Below are 21,278 nucleotides of genomic sequence, written 5' to 3'. Positions count from 1 at the left end.
CTTCTTCCTCACCCCTTCTACCCCGCATACCCCCGACCTCACCTATACCCAGGGCCGTATTTGCCACTAGGCACCCGTGGTCCGGTGCCTAGGGGGGGGCCCTGCGGGGGGCGGCACCCGCAGGGAAGACTTTTTTTAATATTTAAAAAAAAAAAAAAAAAAAACCTCTGTAGGCACCGGCCCACGGGTGCCTGGTCCGCGCCGGGGGTGGGGGGGGGGTGATGGAGTGGCCAGGAGCAGGATGGGCAGGCAGGCTGGTTCCCTCCCCCCATGCAGCGCCGAGGTCCGGGTTGCGGGGCCGGGGGTGAGCTTCCGGCACACACAGTCTCACAGAGGCCGGAAGCTCACAGCTGCAGCCCCACAGTCCCGCATCTTCTCTCCTCCTCGGCGGCGCTCACGTGATGTGATGTCATCGCCGAGCAGGAGAGAAGATCCGGGACCGCGGGGCTGCAGCTGTGAGCATCCGGCCTCTGTCAGACTGTGTGTGCCGGAAGCTCACCCCCGGCCCCGGACCCCAGACCTCGGCGCTGCATGGGGGGAGGGAACCAGCCTGCCTGCCCATCCTGCTCCTCGCCGCCCCGTCTCCCCCCCAGCCTCTCCCCCTACCCTCAGCCTCTCCCCTGCCCCCCAGCCTCTCCCCCTACCCCCAGCCTCTCCCCCTACCCTCAGCCTCTCCCCTGCCCCCAGCCTCTCCCCCTACCCCCAGCCCCTCCCCTGCCCCCCTAGCCTCTCCCCCTACCCTCAGCCTCTACCCCTGCCCCCAGCCTCTCCCCTACCCCCAGCCTCTCCCCTGCCCCCCCAGCCTCTCCCCTGCCCCCCAGCCTCTCCCCCTGCCCCCCAGCCTCTCCCCTGCCCCCCCAGCCTCTCCCCTGGTCCCCAGCCTCTCCCCCCTGCATTCTCAGCCTCTCCCCTGACCCCCCAGCCTCTCCCCTGACCCCAGCCTCTCCCCTACCCCCTCAGACTCTCCTCCTAACCCCCAGCCCCCACAAAGCACTCAACTGCATCAGTCCGCATAGCCCCCACGCTGACTTCACTCATCACCTGCATCTACCCGCACACCACTACTGCTGCTTCTCACGGCCATTTTTTTGCACCACCATGTGAGACAGGCGACCACAGGAGGCTCTGGTTGCAATACAACCCCCCTTCCTCACTCATCAGTGATGAAAGAAGTAGTTGCGACATTAGGAGAACTGCAGGTGGGAAACATGCAGCCCTCCAGCTGTTGCAAAACTCCCATCATGCCTGGATGTGGCAGTGGTGTGCATATTTATATAGGGAGGGAGGGGGAGGAGAGGGGAGGCCACTTTCAGACAGAGAAGAATTTATATATTCTTCTGAGTGGAACAACTGAAGATATATCTCAGCAAGCACACAAGCTAGAAACACAATTGTGGGCTCTTTTAAAGGGTAATGATTGGGCTTTTTAATTTAAATTTTTGGCTACTTTAATTGTAGTTATGCTTTAAATATTAGCATTAAATAGAATGGCATATGTTCTGTATTAGGTATTTACAGATAAACCATCCTAGTAAAACAGAAGTATTATGCTGGATGCAAACCACGAGAAAGGTAGCAAATTAGCATATGTATACAGATTGAGCGTAGTGTGGATATTGAACTCTCCTTTATGGATAACAACAGTATACTTGAAAACTATTTTTAAAAATTCTGCTTATGATCTTTAAAAAAAAAAGAAGAAAAAAAAAATTATATATATATATATATATATATATATATATATATATATATATATATATATATTTCTATTTAAAATTAAGGGTCTGAAGCCTCAACTGAATTTTACCTATAACACCTTAACAACAGTAATATTTGAACACAACAAATGTTATTATCCGGAATTGATAAGCTTTCTAAGCTCCCAATTGCTAACATTTCCCAAGTTTCTCTATTACAAGCTCACATACATTCTAAACCAAAAGGTCTCTGTATATCAAATCCCTTCTTGTTTCTAGGTTTACGCTTTGAGCTTAAACCTTTGAAGCTGAAATGTATTTATCAGAATCGTAGCTGGACCTCTAATGAGAACAGGGGGAGATCAGAAAAGACTCAGATCTGTCTCCCTAAGTGTGTATAAGAATAGAACTGAGCATTTTATTAGTAATTGACGTTTACAGACATGAATTTTTTTAAAGTTTCATTCTCATCAGTAACCAGAGCTGTTTTATTTTAGTCAAAGAAAAGGCTGGCTAAAATATTATACAATATAAATTCCCTGTACCAGGGCCGCTTGAACCATAGGGCAAATGGTGCCTGTGCACCAGGCCCACTGGTTAAAGGGCCCCCTGAGCATGCGGTCCCACAGGGCGCCGGCCAGTGCTGGAACTGCAAGGAGAGCATGGCCTCTTGCGAATGCAGGCAAAGCACTGCCTGGCCTGTGGCCACAAGAGTGAAGAGAAAAGAAGACGCCCGGACCAAGGTGAGTATAAGTGTTTTTTTTTTTTGTGTGTTATATGCTATATGGGAGGGGGAGCACAGGGGGTCTATATAATGGGGAGAGCGCCGAGGGGCTGTATAAAAGTGGGGTAGCACACAGGGGGGCTATATACAAGTGGGGGAGCTCAAAGGGGGGTGTATAACACTGGGGGAGAACACAGGGGCTATATACTACTGGGGGAGCACACAGGGGTCTATATACTACTGAAGGCAGTGCACAAGGGGGCAGCGCATAGTGGTCTATAGTACTGGGGCAGCACACAAGGGGTATATACTACTGGGGAGCACACAGAGGTCTATAGTACTGGGGGCATCACACAGGGGTCTATACTACTGGGGGCAGAACACAGCTGTCTATACTACTTGGGGAGCATACAGGGGGTCTATACTACTGGGGGCAGCATATAGATGGTCTATATACTACATAAGTGCAGTACAGAGGGGCCTATATTATATGGGACCTTACTACTATATTGGGGCACAGAGCATACCTAAATATTAAGTGGGGGCACAGAGGGGTGTAACTACTATATAGGGGCGAAGAGGGGGGTAACTACTATATAGGGGCACAGAGGGGGGTAACTACTGTATGTGTTGGAGCCTAAAATATTTCTCCGGCAGATTCTGGAGAGAGGATTCACAGCCGGGGGAAGACTTCAAGATGGCCTACGCTGGATGGAGTGAAAGAAAAGGTGAAAGACTCTGATAAGAGAAGATGCCTCCTGTGATTAAATGGATGTAATTGCACTCTGGTATAAGGTCTGTAGTAATAGTGGTCATGGTGTGGCAGTATTATGCAATGGTATCATTGGTGATATCTTTATAAGGTTATAAATAGAGATGAGTGAAACTCGACCATGCTCGAGTCCATCCGAACCCGATCGTTCAGCATTTAATTAGCAGTGTGTGCCAAAAAGGAACGGACGGTGTCAGAGAAGATCATCTCCGCCGGTACCGCAGTACCGGTTGGATAATTTTAATTTCTGATAATTGGGGTGTGCCTGCATCCTAATTTGCCGCTGCACACAATGCACACGGTCCATTGTGTGAACTGACAGGTTCTCTGTGGCCGCTATTCAATGAATAGCAGCTGAACACAAAACTGACAGGTCAGTTTTTCGTGTGGCCGCATGCAATACCATCCAGAGTGTATACTATGTGTATATGATCAGGCCGGGATTTCATTCATTTATATGCAACATGTTTTGCATAAATGATGGCAAATTGCAAATTTGCAACAACGGGCTTGATTTATGTAAAACATTCGTTGTGTGAACGTGGCCTTATAGAATATGCACGTGCATGTTTTCTTTTATTCTGAACATGCTGTAGTATCGTGTTTTCCTAATATGCCTAAAATTAAAAATTATGCAATGTTGCAAATAGTCTTTATTACAAAAATGTACCATTTTATACCTATAGTTCCAATGCAGACTTGCATCTCAATACATAAGAAAGTAGTTGAAAGGTTAATTTATTTCAGTAAGTAAATTAAAAATGAAACGTATATTATAAATACAGAGTTATCAAATTCAAGGATTTAGTTCTTTTAAAGGGTGATGATTATGGCCTACAGCTAATGAAAACCCAGAAGTCAGTACCCTAGAAATCTATTCTTAACACACAAATGTTGGCCTCCTGAAAAGTAGAGATGTTTGAACACCGGAAAAAGTTAGATTCTATCAAACTCAAACCTTGTCGAACCTTCCACATTTGATTCCTGATGCCTTCACGTTCCGTGGGGAAGGAGGATCCTAGAATTCCAGGCGATATGCGGGTTGTCTCCTCCTTCCCCACGGAACGGAATGCATCGGGAATCCAATGCGGAAGGTTTGACAAGGTTCGAGTTTGATAGAATCTAACTTTTTCTGGTGTTAGATCATCTTTACTGAAAAGTACTATTGCATGAATGACAGCATCAATGTGGTGTGGCATGGGAGGGATCAGCCTGTGGCACTGCAGATGTGTTATGGAAACCCAGGGATAGCATCCTTCAGCTCCTCTGCATTGTTAGGTCTGGTGTCTCATCTTCCTCTTGACAACACTCTATAAACTCTCCATAGGTCAGGCAGATTTATAGTTATACTGTCAGGACAGGGAGGTAGGGATAGGACACGACAGTGAGCCCTAGGCCTGAACCCACCCACTGTCTCTACCTTCTTGCCCCAAACGGCCCTAGGCAGCCGTGGACAACCAAGAAGGAGGTCCCTGCCCTGGTGTAAGTGTACCAGAGAACAAGACAGACAAACAAACACAAAGAAGAGTTAACAAGCCAAAGTCAAAACAAAACAGGCAACGCAATACAAAATCAGTGAACAATTGGATAGTCAAAGGTCAGGCGGGAGGTCAAATAAAAGGTAAATTGAGCAGAGGAATTAGGTATGGGGATCGCAGGAATAGACGGGGGAGCTGGGATCAGGGTGTGAACCTTAATAGCCAGCGCTGAGAGACTGGCTTAGCTTTCTTTTCTGAATACCAAGAGCCCGGTCCTGATCCCCATTGGACTCGCGCTCTGATCCTCCAGGTTCCGGACAGGCCGAGGAAAAAGTCAATCAAAAGACTTGCTCAGTCTATTGTATATTGGGATGTCACAAAGGCTATGGCAATTTTATATGGGGATGTTAGAAAAGGGGGTGCCTATTCTTTAAAAGGAGGGGGCAATTCTATTTAGGGAAGGTACTAAAGGGGAGCTATTCTATATGTGGATGTTACAAAGGGGGGTCTATTCTTCATGGGGATGTTAAAAAGGGGCTATATGGGGCTGTTACAAATGTGAGGATTATTCTATATGGGGCTGATACAAAGGTCGGGCTATTGTATATGGGGAGGTTACAAAGAGGGGCCTATTCTATATGGGGATGTTACATAGGGAAGTGGTCTTCTCAATATGGGCATGGTACAAAAGGAGGACCGATTCTATTTGGGGCACAATTAAACCTATATTACATAGGGACTGCAGCATGGGACTGCAGCACAGGGTGCCCTTTACTATATGGGGGTTGCTCCACCGAAGCTTCTATACTAAATGGGGGTTGTTGCAAAGAGGGGGTCCATATTATATGGGGGCTACTGCCCTGAAGGGGCCTCTATTATACAGGGGCCTATACTCTACGGAAGCTCAGAGAGGTCCTATACTATAGTGGGGGCTTAGGCTTTATGCAGGCAAAGAGGGTGGTCTACTACTATGCAGGGATAGAGAGGAGGCCTATGATATATTGGAGCACAGAGAGGGCATTATGGGGCACAGAGGGAGCATATAAGAATTGCATTACTATATTTAGACACAGCACAGAAGACTCCTATTTGTACATGGGGTACAGAGGGGACTTCATACTCTAATACTATATAGTGGTGCAAAGGAGCCAGGCTACTATTTAGAGGCACAAACTGGGGCTAACTGCTTATATGGGGGCATAGAGGGAGCATGGTTACTGTGTGAAGCAATACACTTGGGGAATTTGTATATAGATGTGAATGATGATGCAAGGATACTAAAATGTTTGTCTGTTAGATCCTGCAGAGAGGAGTCATGGGCGGAGAAGTCTTCATGATAGCCGAACAAGAAAAAAAGAACAACTTTAGCAAAAAAAGTCACTGGATGAAACTGCACTGCACTATAATCACTCCCTTTATAATAATCCTTTTTTATTACCAGCTAAAGTGTCACAACGACAGTCGCAGCACCACCATGTATGTCCATCAATCAGAGCCGGCAGGGGCAGGAGGTGCAACTGTAGCTTGGTTCCGCCTCTGTGACACTTCAGCTGGTAATGAAAAGTATGATTTTAAGGTCCTATCACGTACATCTCGCCCTCAACTTCCTGCTGGGATCCACAGCTCTGTACCTTGTTCGGACCTCCCAGATTTCCTTTATTTTCATATATTTAGGAAAGTAGAGAGGAACATAGCCAATTGATGCAGAATTCACTACAGCATGTATAGTATACTGCTATCTATATTTTGGGGAGGATATGGTATGTGGGCTGCTGAGGTCTGAGTGCCAGGGCTGATTTTAAGTCCCACTCCGGCCCTGGTTGCGACGCTGCGCGGGCACCAGGACGGGTAAATATACCTTCTTTATTATGTTTCCCCCATCCCCAGACAGAAAGCATTTTTTACCCCCCTCCGGACTCCTCCTTAACATCCCCCCAGCATTACAAAGAAGCTACAATGTTGCAGATAAACCCAGTCAGGCACTTGTTTATATCAGCTGTTTCATGGGGGGAGGAGGGGAGGCAGAGAGAACAGCTCACACACAGATTATTGTGTTTTCAGCATGAAGCAGCAGCTCAGAACTTGGGAAAGGAGACTGAATAGATAATAATAAGTATGGAATGAATTGTTAATCTCACCATGGGCAGCAACATATCAAAAGTTATACTTATTTTACTGCAGTATTTTGCTTATATTTTTACTGTGTGTGAGAAACACTGCACATGTTCTCCAGTATCTGCAATGCATTACACATACATAGGTACATACAATATCTGCAGACATACCTTTTCTTTCTATAATATCATATACCAGACGTCATATCTTGTCCCAATAAACTTGGACTAATTTATATTCCCACCTCATATGTCATACTTTGCTTACCACACCATATCTTTTAAAGCATCTCCCAGATGCATTACTTTATATTCTGCTGAGCTTATGTGGTTTTAAGTATGCCTTGCAAATGACTGTAAGAGAGATTTCCTGTGAAGATACATGACTATTTCCTTCTTAATTCGGCACATACCTTAAACCCCTTCTCTGCCAGAATCTATGTACAGTGGTACCTTGGTGTAGAACCAATTGTTTGCATTTCAATGATTTCTTATGGAAACATTTGCTTTGGTTCAAGAGTGGATTTGGATTACAAACATGGTCCCGGAACTAATTATGCTAGTAATCCAAGGCAGATGGATTTCTGTCTACTTTTTGAGTTTAATGCCTACTTCAATTATTCACTTTCCATTATTCAGTTTATAACTTATATCAATCCTATTCCTATTGGTCAGAGTAAATAAATTCTTTCAGAATGTGTTTTACCCATCTGTTTACCCCAAACTACTGACATGACAACATTCAGTATCTGATGGAATCTAACCTACACAAGTCTTTATTAAAGATTTAAGAAAAAGTATACAAAGCTTATGATTTGAAATAATCCAGAGCCAAGAAAGTCATGCTTAAAGTTTCACAAAGGCAGGTATGACAGCAATATATTCACACCAATAATTTAATCAACATTACAATAAACAGAATTGTTATCTAAACTTTTACTTATATAAACATACTTATTAAACTATAACTCAAAGGTCATTGAGCCAAAGGATAACATATAAAGACACCGAAGGGTAGAGACAAAAGAAAAGAGAGAAGGGAAAGGGGAAGAGAGATTCAATTATGGGCATTTTACACAACTCATAGGTCTGTAAAGGTTTCCATACACCTTATATTTTGACGGTCGTACCCGCCACTCACAGTAGGTTCGGCCATCAGTATAAAGTGTATGGGGCTCTTCCGATTGTCCACCAACAAATGAGAACACAGGGTTTCTTGCTTGTGCTGAATGTTATGTGTTTTTAATTGTTTTTAGGAAATGTTTGTGTATATTGTGATATTATGTTAATAAGGCATTTATAATTTATTGCTTACTCTGGTGTGCCAAATACTATATATGACAAGTTCTTTTGACCTTTTTTTTGTGTGGAAACATTTAGTAATGTCTGTCAAGTATTTTTTTTTTTTTTTTTTAGAATAACGCCAGTGACAGAGTATTCTTGTCCAATATCTCAAACATGTGAGCATTCCAACAAGACATGGTACACAAAACATCTAATAATAATGTGATGCCGGGCCCCTAGGGGCCACTTCGCTGAGAGGATGTTGTTGCGGGTAGGAACCGGGGCAGCTGCTAGCTAGATGGCTGTCACGGTTTAGGCACGAGGGAACACAGCTGGAAACCAGGCTCCTGACCGAGCGGAGACTAGGCATGCGATTCTTCGTTGTCCTTAGTCAGGGCACCAATAATTACACCAATGCCAAGGTTCAGAAACAACGGTAGTTGTATATTTATTGTAACGGTGGTAACTAGTAGCAACAGTCTCTCCGGATGCAACCGGGAATAAGGCAATCTTAAGTAAAGCAGAGTAATGGGTGATGCTGCGATAGGCTGTAGGTGAGCGTGCCGGATGATAAGGGTAGTAGTTGTGGTACTGAGGAAGAGATGCTGGGTGGAATGGAACTGAGATGAATACTTGCTGTTGATGATTAGAGAAGATGATGAGAGGAATGACTGAAGAACTGCACCCAGATGAGGATCTTGAGACTTGAGACAGGAACACACTCAGTGGACTGTAGCAGCAGAGCACACAGAGGCTCATCTTCTGAGGGTGAAGAGGAGTCACACACACAACCTATCCCCTCTGTGGTAGGAGATAGACTGAGGTACAGCAGGAAGTCACATGGTATCCCCCAGCCAAAGCTTGACGGCTATTGGGGGTACCATGGCAACAGGGCACGGTCACGTGATCACCAGCCTTTGCATTATCACCATTAGGCATATACAGAGAAATATACATGAAATATGAGCATAACAGCAAACCTGAATACTGCAGGGGCTTACACAACACACAGTTGCAGTGGACCACGGCCTTCCCAGAACAAGACTAGTTATAATAAAGAGGTAGATACAAACTAGTGAACAGATAGCCTGTTCTGGGCCACTGCATACCTCCCCACTAAGAATGAGCCGACCTCGGCGAATAGAAATGGTGGCATCTTGATATCAAAACATGAATGGACTGGATGATTAGACAAAAGGAATGAATGGGAGTGTAAGTGTTGGTGTGTGTTTCCCACGCTGAAGGCACAGGTGACAAGAGAAGATGAAGGAGAAAGAAAACCCTAGTGGTAGGACTTCACCTAGGGGTGCCTAACGTACTCTGATTACAGGTAGTTAGTGCAAGGACCATCTGACATGGAAGTCAGGACTACTTAACTGCTGGCGGGCGACCCTCAATTCCAGTCAGTTTAGACAGTAGGTTTCCAATGACAATGAGTTACCCTACTGGAAAGAGAAACGTGAAGACCTGTTTACTGCCTTGGGTGTTGGTGTGAAGTGTCTTGGACACCTCAAAGAGAAAGAACAAAAATAATAAAGGCAAACATACAGTTGAGGCCTCAATACATACCACTCAACCACACGACACAAGTACTCCATAGGCCAAACACACGAAAAGGTATTCAAGGTGCAATATGTATGGACAAGTGTAAATGTGAAGGGTGACTATGTGCAACAACTACTGTGTTGGGACAAGACAGGGACAAACAAACAATGGAGACACAAGGAAGGGAAAAACACAGAAGAGCACAAATACTGTGAGGTCCTGAGGAGAACTGGCTCAAATAATACTGTGACTTCTGGAGGCAAACTGGTTCCCATAACCTTTCCAGTTGAAAATACAATAATATAAATATATGAAGAAAATACAATTCTCTTTTGGAAATACATTCTTTGGAAAATATACTCTTCAGAAAATAGACTTTCTCTGAAGCTATACATATATACTGACTTCTTACTCAGAGGAGGAGGAAAAATATCTGACCCTGATGCGAGAATATACTCTATGAGAAGATATACTTTTTTAAAAGACACACTTTACTCTGAGACATTACATCTAAATGACTTTTCTGCTTACTCAGAGGAAGAAAATATTTAGATATGACTCTGATATGAAAATAACCTTTTTGACTACTGTAGTGCAATAATAAATTTCTGACAATCACATAATCATGAAAGTGCTTTAGGAAGAACTGGGTAAGTGTCTCTGGGTAGAGTCTCTTTAGGCAATATAGACCATCGTCCATGTAAAGGCTCTGGGACAGGCACTAGAGAACAATGTAACAAGTTGAGTGTCCATCAGCACATAGCTGGATGAGAAACAAGGAAGCTTGGTCAGGAGGACCAGGTGCGAACCTTCAACGTTGCAGAGGACTTTTTCAAACCTAAAACGAAACAGTTATATGAACAGTTACAAAGGAAATAAACATAACAATGGAACTGGAGATAAACTCAGGGTGTTAAGTCTCTGTAGAGGACTTATTGTGAGGAGGCAGGAAGATCCTCAGTAGGCTTCTTCTTTTTCTTTTGCCACGGGTAATAGAAGCGTGAAGAGCCTGTAGCAGAAGCATTGCTGGATGCAGTGGTGACCACAATGCTAGGCGTCACGGTGGTGATGGGGGAAATGATGGGAGCCACGTGGAATGTCACTGAGGTGGTCGAGCAGGCGGCTTTAGCCACAGCAGTGGGAATGGTAGAAGGAGTGGAAGTAGCTGCAGTAGTCAGGGAATCTGCAGCTTTGGAGGCAGCCTTGAGGGAACCTAGGGGTTTGAAATCGTGCCAGTCCTTGTCCCAATCTTCTGAGGGGGTTGGCAGGAAGGGCCGTTGTACTGCCTGCTTAGGCCTGGTAATCGCATCCGCCCAGGGACCTTTCTGGGCTCCCACCAGGGTGTACTCCACAATTTCCCTGGGGGTGAGATTATTCAGATAGCCCGGCTGGTACTCCCTTATGACAGCATGGCGATTGACAAGTACCAGTAGGCCAGTGTAGGAGTCCATCACTAAGCTGTAACCCCGACGTTTGTAGAACTTAGTGACCGTGCCCCTCCTTCTTTCCAGGGGGACTTCACCAGGTTTGGGCCGCTCTAATTTCCCAATGAAAAGTCGCTCAGAGGTAGTGTCAGACTCCACAAAGGGGGTATGAGGGTGATCCCATAGAGGGGCATAGCTTGGGTACGGCACGGCTGGGCACGCTTCCGGCGTTAAGCCGGCCTTGGTGGAGCTAGCACCACAGGCAGTATGAGTGGTAGGCAGCTGCTGGGCAGTAGCGGAGATAAAGGATGCTGTGGCAGCCATCGCAGGTGCAGTTTTAGTAGCAGGCAGCAGCAGGGACAGCGCCTGTCGGATCTCCTCGGCTAACTTAATGATGGCTGGCTCATCCCGAAACACCCACTGGGGTAAGGGAGGTGACTCAGGTCCCGGGAGCCGCCATGGGCTTGTAAAGCAGGAGGCCTTGGGGTTTCTTCCCTCGCTAGGGACGGGGATAGGGGCCCACAGAGCCTCACTACTCACACTCAGATCGCAGTCTGGCGAAGTGGATCCTCCAGTAGAGAAGTCCAAGTCCGAGTCACTGGAGCGGCCTAGCTCTGGAGAGAGGCTGAGGTTCGGAGAAGAGTCATTGATTTGTTTGCCGAGATCCGGGCTGGAGGCCCGACTGGGGCCGGCAGTGTCTGATGCGGCGGATCCCCAGCTGGAGTTGTCATCGGACGGAAGTGGGACCAGCAGGCAGGCCGGATCCAGTTCGGGCAGGCTTGCAGGCCACTTTGGCAGAATAGGAGTGGCAGACGCACACGCACTGTCCTCACGGGTCGCCATCTTGCTACTCGCCGGCGGAGTCTTGAGGACCTGGGAGAAGGCAGAGCGCAGAGGCTGGAGCACCAGCCCAGTAGTCTGCCCAGCCACAGTGACGTCACTCGGCACGGGCAGCCAATCAGGAGCAGTCAATGCAAAGTCTATGACGCTGGGCGATTCCCGCTCTTTAGTGGCACGACGGTTAACCCCCTCCTCTCCGGGGTATGGTGCAGTTAGAAATTGAAGAAGACAGCGGCCATCTTGTGTACAGTCTAGGGCCCGAGGCACTTCAATTACACTCATGATAATCTGGCAAAGTCTCTGAGGCTGCGGTACACTCTTGGGAGGGGCACACAACATGATCTGTATGCTGTTCGTGCCACCAAAATGCGATGCCCGGGCCCCGGCCACTCCGCTGAGAGGATGATGTTGCGGGCAGGAACCGGGGCAGCTGCTAGCTAGATGGTTGTCACGGTTTAGGCACGAGGGAACACAGCTGGAAACCGGGCTCCTGACCGAGCGGAGACTAGGCATGCAATTCTTCGTTGTTCTTAGTCAGGGCACCAATAATTACACCAATGCCAAGGTTCAGAAACAACGGTAGTTGTATATTTATTGTAACGGTGGTAACTAGTAGCAACAGTCTCTCCGGATGCAACCGGGAATAAGGCAATCTTAAGTAAAGCAGAGTAATGGGTGATGCTGCAATAGGCTGTAGGTGAGCGTGCCGGATGATAAGGGTAGTAGTTGTGGTACTGAGGAAGAGATGCTGGGTGGAATGGAACTGAGATGAATACCTGCTGTTGATGATTAGAGAAGATGATGAGAGGAATGACTGAAGAACAGGACCCAGATGAGGATCTTGAGACTTGAGACAGGAACACACTCAGTGGACTGTAGCAGCAGAGCACACCGAGGCTCATCTTCTGAGGGTGAAGAGGAGTCACACACACAACCTATCCCCTCTGTGGTAGGAGATAGACTGAGGTACAGCAGGAAGTCACATGGTATCCCCCAGCCAAAGCTCGACGGCTATTGGGGGTACCATGGCAACAGGGCACGGTCACGTGATCACCAGCCTTTGCATTATCACCATTAGGCATATACAGAGAAATATACATGAGATATGAGCATAACAGCAAACCTGAATACTGCAGGGGCTTACACAACACACAGTTGCAGTGGACCACGGCCTTCCCAGAACAAGACTAGTTATAATAAAGAGGTGGATACAAACTAGTGAACAGATTCTGGGCCACTGCAATAATAATAATAATAATAATAATTATTATTATTATTGTAGTAGTAGTAGTAGTAGTAGTAGATATTTTGGCATCCTTTGGGATCCACTCTGAAAACTCAAATATTTTACCGAGGTCTGTTTCCTGCTTTTGTATGTAAGTTAGCTAATAGGGCATAAGGATGGCTCCCCATATAAAGCAGCAACTAAGCCTCTACCCCTTGTGATACCATAAAAGGTTAAATGACCTTAATGACAGTGCTACTATTTTTAACACTTTTTATTAAATATACAGATTTAGTGGCAATTAGGTCAGGTAAAAAATAGAGGAAGATGTCAAGTATGCAGGAGAAGACCTGCCCGCTGCGCCAGGGACTGCAAGAAGATGAAGAGATATTGCAGTGTTGGAACGGAGGACAGGTAAGAGTGACGTTTATTATTTTTTAAACTTAGCACAGACCATGGGGCTCCCCTAGTGGCATCCTTGGGGATAACTACCATACTAGGGGCATCCTGGGGGAGGGGGGAAACTACCATACTAGGGGCATCCTGGGGGGGATAACTACCATACTAGGAGTATCCTCCAGGGGGGGGGAGAATAACTACCATACTAGGGGCATCCTGGGGGGGTTAACTACTATACTAGGGGCATCCTGGGGGGGGGGGGATAACTACCATACTAGGGACATCCTGGGGGGGGGGATAACTACAATACTAGGGGCATCCTGGGGGGGATAACTACCATACTAGGGGCATCCTGGGGGGGATAACTACCATACTAGGGGCATCCTGGGGGGGATAACTACCATACTAGTGGCATCCTAGGGGGGGACTACCATACTAGGGGCATCCTGGGGGATAACTACCATACTAGGGGCATCCTGGGGGGGGATAACTACCATACTAGTGGCATCCTGGGTGGGGGATAACTACCATACTAGGGGCATCCTGGGTGGGGGATAACTACCATACTAGGGACATCCTGGGTGGGGATAACTACCATACTAGGGGCATCCTGAGTGGGGGGATAACTACCATACTAGTGGCATCCTGGGGGGATAACTACCATACTAGAGGCATCCTGGGGGGATAACTACCATATTAGGGGCATCCTGGGGGGGATAACTACAATACTAGGGGCATCCTTTGGGGGGGGGGATAACTACCATACTGGGGGCATCCTGGGGGGATAACTACCATACTAGGGGCATCCTGAGGGGGGGGGGATAACTACAACACTAGGGGCATCCTGACAGTGGAGTGGGATACCTCCACTACTTTTGCCAGAATTAAGTCACTAGGTGTTTAACTACAACAGTTCTTTTTACTATATGGGGGGAAAGCAGGAGGCATTATTACTATATGGGGGCACAGCAAGAAACTTTATTACTATATGGGGGCACAGCAGGAGGCATTATTACTATATGGAGGACACAGCAGGGGACATTAATACTATATGGAGGACACAGCAGGGGACATTATTACTATATGGAGGACACAGCAGGGGACATTATTACTATATGGAGGACACAGCAGGAGATGTTATTGCTATATGAAGGGCACAGAAGGGACATTATTACTATATGGGGGCACAGCAGGGGACATTATTACTATACGGGGCACAGCACCGACATTATTATTATTATTTGGGGACAAATCAGGAGACCCTACATACAGGGGACAGCCCACATACCTACTGACTTTACTAGACATGACACCAAAAAGTGGAATTGCTACTGTTTGGAACCTTATGGGTGGGGAAAAGGGGAAGGAAGTTGCTGGAAAATTGCGGAGCCTAAGATGTTTGACTGGCAGGTTCTGAAGAGATGAATTGTAGCTGCGAGAAATCATCATGGTGATCCAGGACAGATGGAGAGGAAAAGGAAGGCGAACGCCTCTGATCTAAGAAAACATCATCTGTGAGTCACTGTATGAAGTTTTTTTGTAGGGGTACCCCGAGGTAAAAAAAAAAAAAAAAAAAGGTTGGGCAATACAGCTCTCAGCCATAATACAGACACTGCTTCTTCCTAGCAAAATCAACCCCCCCCAGGCTGAGTTAGGGTCCTATTAGATGGGCCGATCTGCTAGATCGGCACTCTTTTATTTACCCTTTTACACGGCTCGATAATCGTTAAGCAAGGGCTGCACGGATGGATTTTACACAATCTTTAAGTAATTTTGTGAGTGCTCTTTACTGCTTCAGCTAGTGTATGTGATTGGGAACTGCAGATGGGACCTAGACTTCCAAGTCCTGGTTCTTAACCCTTTAAGGACAGAGCCTGAAATGGCCTTAAGGACAGAGACAAATTATATGAATATGACCTGTGTCACTTTATTCATTAATAACTTCGGGATGCTTTTACCTATCCGACTGATTCTGAGATTGTTTTCTCGAGACAAAATCAAGACAAGATCAATGATTTAGTGTAAAAATTAAACATTTTTTACACTAAATGTTGGTCTAGCCTTGATTTTTTCCATTTCCACAAGGGGTTAAAAAAGAAAATGAATGCAAAATGTGTAGGGTAATTTCCCCCGAGTACGAAAATACCGCACATGTGGACATAATGTGCCATATGGGCACAGGGCAAGCGACCAAAGGGACAGAGTGCCATTTAGAGTCTGGAATGGAGGATGGAGGCCATGTCGCAATTACAAAGCTCCTGTGCTGCCAGGACAGTAGAAACCCCCCATTCTGTAAACTACACCCCATAAGGAATCTAACAAGGGGTGCAGGGAGCATATGGACCCACTGGTAACGGGCACATATGTAGAACATGTGCCGTGAAAATAAAAAATACCATTTTTTATTTATTTTTATGGCACAAATGTGCCCGTCACCAGGGAACCATATCCTCGCTGCCCCCCTTCTTGGATTCCTTATGGGGTGTAGTTTCCAGAATGGGGTCACTTGTGGCTGGTTTCTACTGTCCTGGCAGCACAGAGGCTTTGTAATTGCATCATGGCATCCTCTAAGGGGAATGGCGGCCATATCTATTTAGCTGGGGAAAAGGGACAATTCTAATTTATTTAGGGGTATTAAGCCAATTATTAGCAGGTAATAATTAGCAGGTAAGAGCCCCCCCCCCCGGCTCTTACCTGCTCTTCCTCACTTGCTGTTGGTGCGTGTAATAGCGCCGGCAGTGAGCGGAGAACAACACGTCAGTGCTCGCTTACTCTCCACATTGTACCGTATAATAATTAGTGCCTCTGTTATTACAAGTTTACAAGGACTGAGCCAAACACCTTTCTCCTTACAAGTCCTGTGGTTTGCAAAACATTAAGCTTCCCCTTGAAGTTTGGCTGCAAGTTTGAAAGTATAATTGAATAAAAGGATTTTAGGTCATTTACTTTTTCACTTTACTTTTTTTCCCATCTACTTTGAAAGGCATACCTTGAGTTGTAGTTGATTCAGGCATCAGGTGGCATTCTGACATGGCATAAATATTCCAGTAATTGTCTTTGCTCTGTATTTCATCATTGTGAGGGCAAGGAGACATATGCCCTAAGCTGGGTCATTCTGTACACGATGGACTTCCATTGAATACGTAGCCTTAATTGATTTCATACAAATATAATAATATCTGCATGTTTTAGCAGGTCTCCATAACCAAAACAGCATTGCACTGTTCAGTGTACCATGTATACCATTATCTACTATTTGTTTATTTAAATTGAAATGAATAAGCCAGCTTGTTGTGTAATATTATAAACCAGGACTAGATTGACCTGAGAGCTGTGACACTTTTAGCCTGGAACTTTATTTTTTTATTTACAATGTGACATGTCTTCTAATTCAAGTTAAAATGACACAACTGTTTATTGAAATAAAGATATTATCCCTTTATTTTATCTGCCTAAGTTAATGCATATGGGAACTAACTGTTTGCCAGTTTAGGAATGAAGGGCTATTCCGGAGATCCCATTAAAAAAATGCACAAAAAGGATATAGGCACACTCACTGATCCCCCACCAGTTGTTTCTCACCTTTCCTGCTTGTCTTCACTTCTCCTAGCCCCAGATTCAAACTTTTACAAATGATCCAAGTTTTACGTAATGGCTCCAGGCCAGGAAACTACATTTCCCTGAAAGCCTTGCTCCTCAGAGCCAACTGCGTGGTACCCACCTATCACTGGCTCATTCTGTGTCTGCTTTTACTGGGGGATTACTAATAGGTGTAGATCAGTTACCTGGCCTGGCACACAAAAGAGATGCTGATCACATGTCCTTTGTCTCCGGAGGGAGGGGGAGGACAGAGGAGTGGAGACAGAGTGGACAAGGCAGAGAGGACAAGTCAGAGAGGATTTTGAGCAGCTTCAGGGGTGAGACAGGATGTGCTGCAGACAAATGTCCTAATTCATGTAATAGATACCTATTACAAACAAGCTTAGATTATGGATGGGGATTGGACAGATTTAACTCTTTCCTAACTGGAGTACAGTTTAATTTCTTTGTAGCCTTAGGTGCCATCAGCAGTGACAATTGATGTATGGCATCTTAGATTTGTCCCTGATTATGTATGTGATCCAATATGGATTTGGCTAAACTTAGAACAATGCATTGCAATTGAACATGAATATTTTCTGCCCTGGAATTATTGACAACCAAGTTAGAAATTAAACAATTGAAGAAGGGCTGACTGCAGGCTTTTGTGGACCCTTGGGTGACTGAGCCTCAGCAGGCCCCTTTGTATAGCACATCGTGTGACATCATTATTAGAGGGTCTCAGCAGACCCTTACTACTAAACAAGATACTAAGAAAGCTGAGTGACCTCCATTATGCTGACTACTATACAAGATGCTGGGAAAGCTGGATGACCCAATTATACGGACTACTATACAAAATGGGGGGAAAGTTGAGTGACCTTTATTATACTGATTACTATAGAAGATGCTAGGAAAGCTGGGTGACCTCCATTATACTTCTATACAAGATGATGGGAAAGCTGGGTGACCCTTATTATACTGACAACTATACAAGATGCTAGGAAAGCTGGGTGACCTCCATTATACTTCTATACAAGATGCTGGGAAAGCTGGGTGACCCTTATTATACTGACAACTATACAAGATGCTGGGAGAGCAGTGTGACCCCATTATACTTACTACTATACAAGATGCTGGGAAAGCAAGCTGAGTGACACTTATACTGACAACTATGCAAGATGCTGGGAAAGCAGTGTGACTTCATTATACTGACTACTGTACAAGATGCTAGGAAAGTTGGGGTACTCCATTATACTGACTACTATACAAGATGCTAGGAAAGATGAGTGACCCCATTATACAAGATGCTAGGGAAGCTGGGTGACCTCCATTATACAAGATGCTAGGGATGCTGGGTGACCTTCATTATAGAAGATGCTAGGGAAGCTGAGTGACCTTCATTATACAAGATGCTAGGGAAGCTGGGTGACCTTGATTATACAAGATGCTAGGGAAGCTGAGTGACCTTCATTATACAAGATGCTAGGGAAGCTGGGTGACCTTCAGTTAGAGCTGGGCGATATGGCCAAAAAATAAAATCTCGATTTTTTTAAAATTTTGGACGATTCTCGATTTAAATCTCGATTTTTTTTCCTTTTTGCTAAATAAACAGAATAGTTTTGTCCTTGCAGCATCAGATACTATTTTAATGACATTTGAGACAACTGTATTGCTTCTCACTGTAACAGTGCTCCCCTGTAGTAGACAAGCCCCCTGTGTGCCATTCTGGGCCCCCATATAGTATAGGAGATCTTCTTTGTGTGTTTAGTAGTGGAGTTATAGTGGATAAGGGGTGTAGTAGTAGTAGTACAGGTATGGATAAGGGGTGTAGTAGTAGTAGTACAGGTATGGATAAGGGGTGTAGTAGTAGTAGTACAGGTATAGATGAGGGGTGTAGTAGTAGTAGTACAGGTATAGATGAGGGGTGTAGTAGTAGTAGTACAGGTATAGATGAGGGGTGTGGTAGTAGTACAGGTATAGATGAGGGGTGTAGTAGTAGTACAGGTATAGATGAGGGGTGTAGTAGTAGTACAGGTATAGATGAGGGGTGTAGTAGTAGTACAGGTATAGATGAGGGGTGTAGTAGTAGTACAGGTATAGATGAGGGGTGTAGTAGTAGTACAGGTATAGATGAGGGGTGTAGTAGTAGTACAGGTATAGATGAGGGGTGTAGTAGTAGTACAGGTATAGATGAGGGGTGTAGTAGTAGTACAGGTATAGATGAGGGGTGTAGTAGTAGTACAGGTATAGATGAGGGGTGTAGTAGTAGTACAGGTATAGATGAGGGGTGTAGTAGTAGTACAGGTATAGATGAGGGGTGCAGTATTAGTACAGGTATAGATGAGGGGTGTAGTAGTAGTACAGGTATAGATGAGGGGTGTAGTAGTAGTACAGGTATAGAGGAGGGGTGTAGTAGTAGTACAGGTATAGATGAGGGGTGTAGTAGTAGTACAGGTATAGATGAGGGGTGTAGTAGTAGTACAGGTATAGATGAGGGGTGTGGTAGTACAGGTATAGATGAGGGGTGTAGTAGTAGTACAGGTATAGATGAGGGGTGTAGTAGTAGTACAGGTATAGATGAGGGGTGTAGTAGTAGTACAGGTATAGATGAGGGGTGTGGTAGTAGTACAGGTATAGATGAGGGGTGTGGTAGTAGTACAGGTATAGATGAGGGGTGTGGTAGTAGTACAGGTATAGATGAGGGGTGTAGTAGTAGTACAGGTATAGATGAGGGGTGTAGTAGTAGTACAGGTATAGATGAGGGGTGTGGTAGTACAGGTACAGATGAGGGCTGTAGTAGTACAGGTATAGATGGGCAGCTAGGGGGGATGGAGGGCGACTGGGGGTGACGGAGGGCGACTGGGGGTGACGGAGGGCGACTGAAGGAGGAGTGGGGGTGATGGAGGGCGACTGGGGGTGACTGAAGGAGGAGTGGGGGTGACTGAAGGAGGAGTGGGGGTGATGGAGGGCGACTGAAGGAGGAGTGGGGGTGATGGAGGGCGACTGAAGGAGGAGTGGGGGTGATGGAGGGCGACTGAAGGAGGAGTGGGGGTGATGGAGGGCGACTGGGGGTGACTGAAGGAGGAGTGGGGGTGATGGAGGGCGACTGGGGGTGACTGAAGGAGGAGTGGGGGTGACTGAAGGGGGACTGGGGGTGATGGAGGGCGACTGGGGGTGACTGAAGGGGGACTGGGGGTGACTGGAGGGCGACTGGGGGTGATGGAGGGGGACTGGGGGTGATGGAGGGGGACTGGGGGTGATGGAGGGCGACTGGGGGTGATGGAGGGGGACTGGGGGTGATGGAGGGGGACTGGGGGTGATGGAGGGCGACTGGGGGTGATGGAGGGCGACTGGGGGTGATGGAGGGGGACTGGGGGTGATGGAGGGCGACTGGGGGTGACTGAAGGGGACTGGGGGTGATGGAGGGCGACTGGGGGTGATGGAGGGCGACTGGGGGTGATGGAGGGCGACTGGGGGTGATGGAGGGGGGCTGGGGCAGCTGGGAATGATTGGGAAAGGAGTACACATAGTCCTCCTCCCCTCACCCCGGCCACACATGCAGGTCCCGGTCTCTGCAGGAGGCTGCAGGGACTGTAGTGGTGATAGCGTCGCTGCCATTACTGGAGCTGTACAGCGGGATCAGGGGTGAAGATCCTGCTGTACAGCTCCAGTAATGGCAGCAACGCTATCACCACTACAGTCCCTGCAGCCTCCTGCAGAGACCGGGACCTGCATGTGTGGCCGGTAGGGGAACGGAACGCTATGTGTACAGCTGGGGAAGGTCGGTCGCGGCTCTGGGGGACTGCCGACCGACCTGCACCTCGCCGCACTTCCCGCCCGCCCGGCACCTCCACGCAGCGCCGCCCCCTCACTTCCCGCCGGCCGTAACCTGCACCTCATGCCCGGCCGGCACCTCCACGCAGTGCTGCCCGCCCTTCATCTCCCGCCCGGCACCTGCACCTCCCGTCCGCCCGCCCGACTGACTCTCCGCGCTTCTCTGCCCTTCTCTGCCCGCAATGATTTTTTGTGAAAATCGAATTTACGATTTTCACAAAAAATCAAATCGATTCTAACCTTCTGGGCGAATTAATCGAATTAATTCGATTAATCGCCCAGCCCTACCTTCAGTATACAAGATGCTAGGGAAGCTGGGTTACCCTATTATACAAGATGCTAGGAAAGCTGAGTGACCCC

This window comes from Dendropsophus ebraccatus, chromosome 2, assembly GCF_027789765.1.
Source record: "Dendropsophus ebraccatus isolate aDenEbr1 chromosome 2, aDenEbr1.pat, whole genome shotgun sequence".
Taxonomy (NCBI): domain Eukaryota; kingdom Metazoa; phylum Chordata; class Amphibia; order Anura; family Hylidae; genus Dendropsophus; species Dendropsophus ebraccatus.
This window is presented reverse-complemented; position numbering follows the sequence as displayed.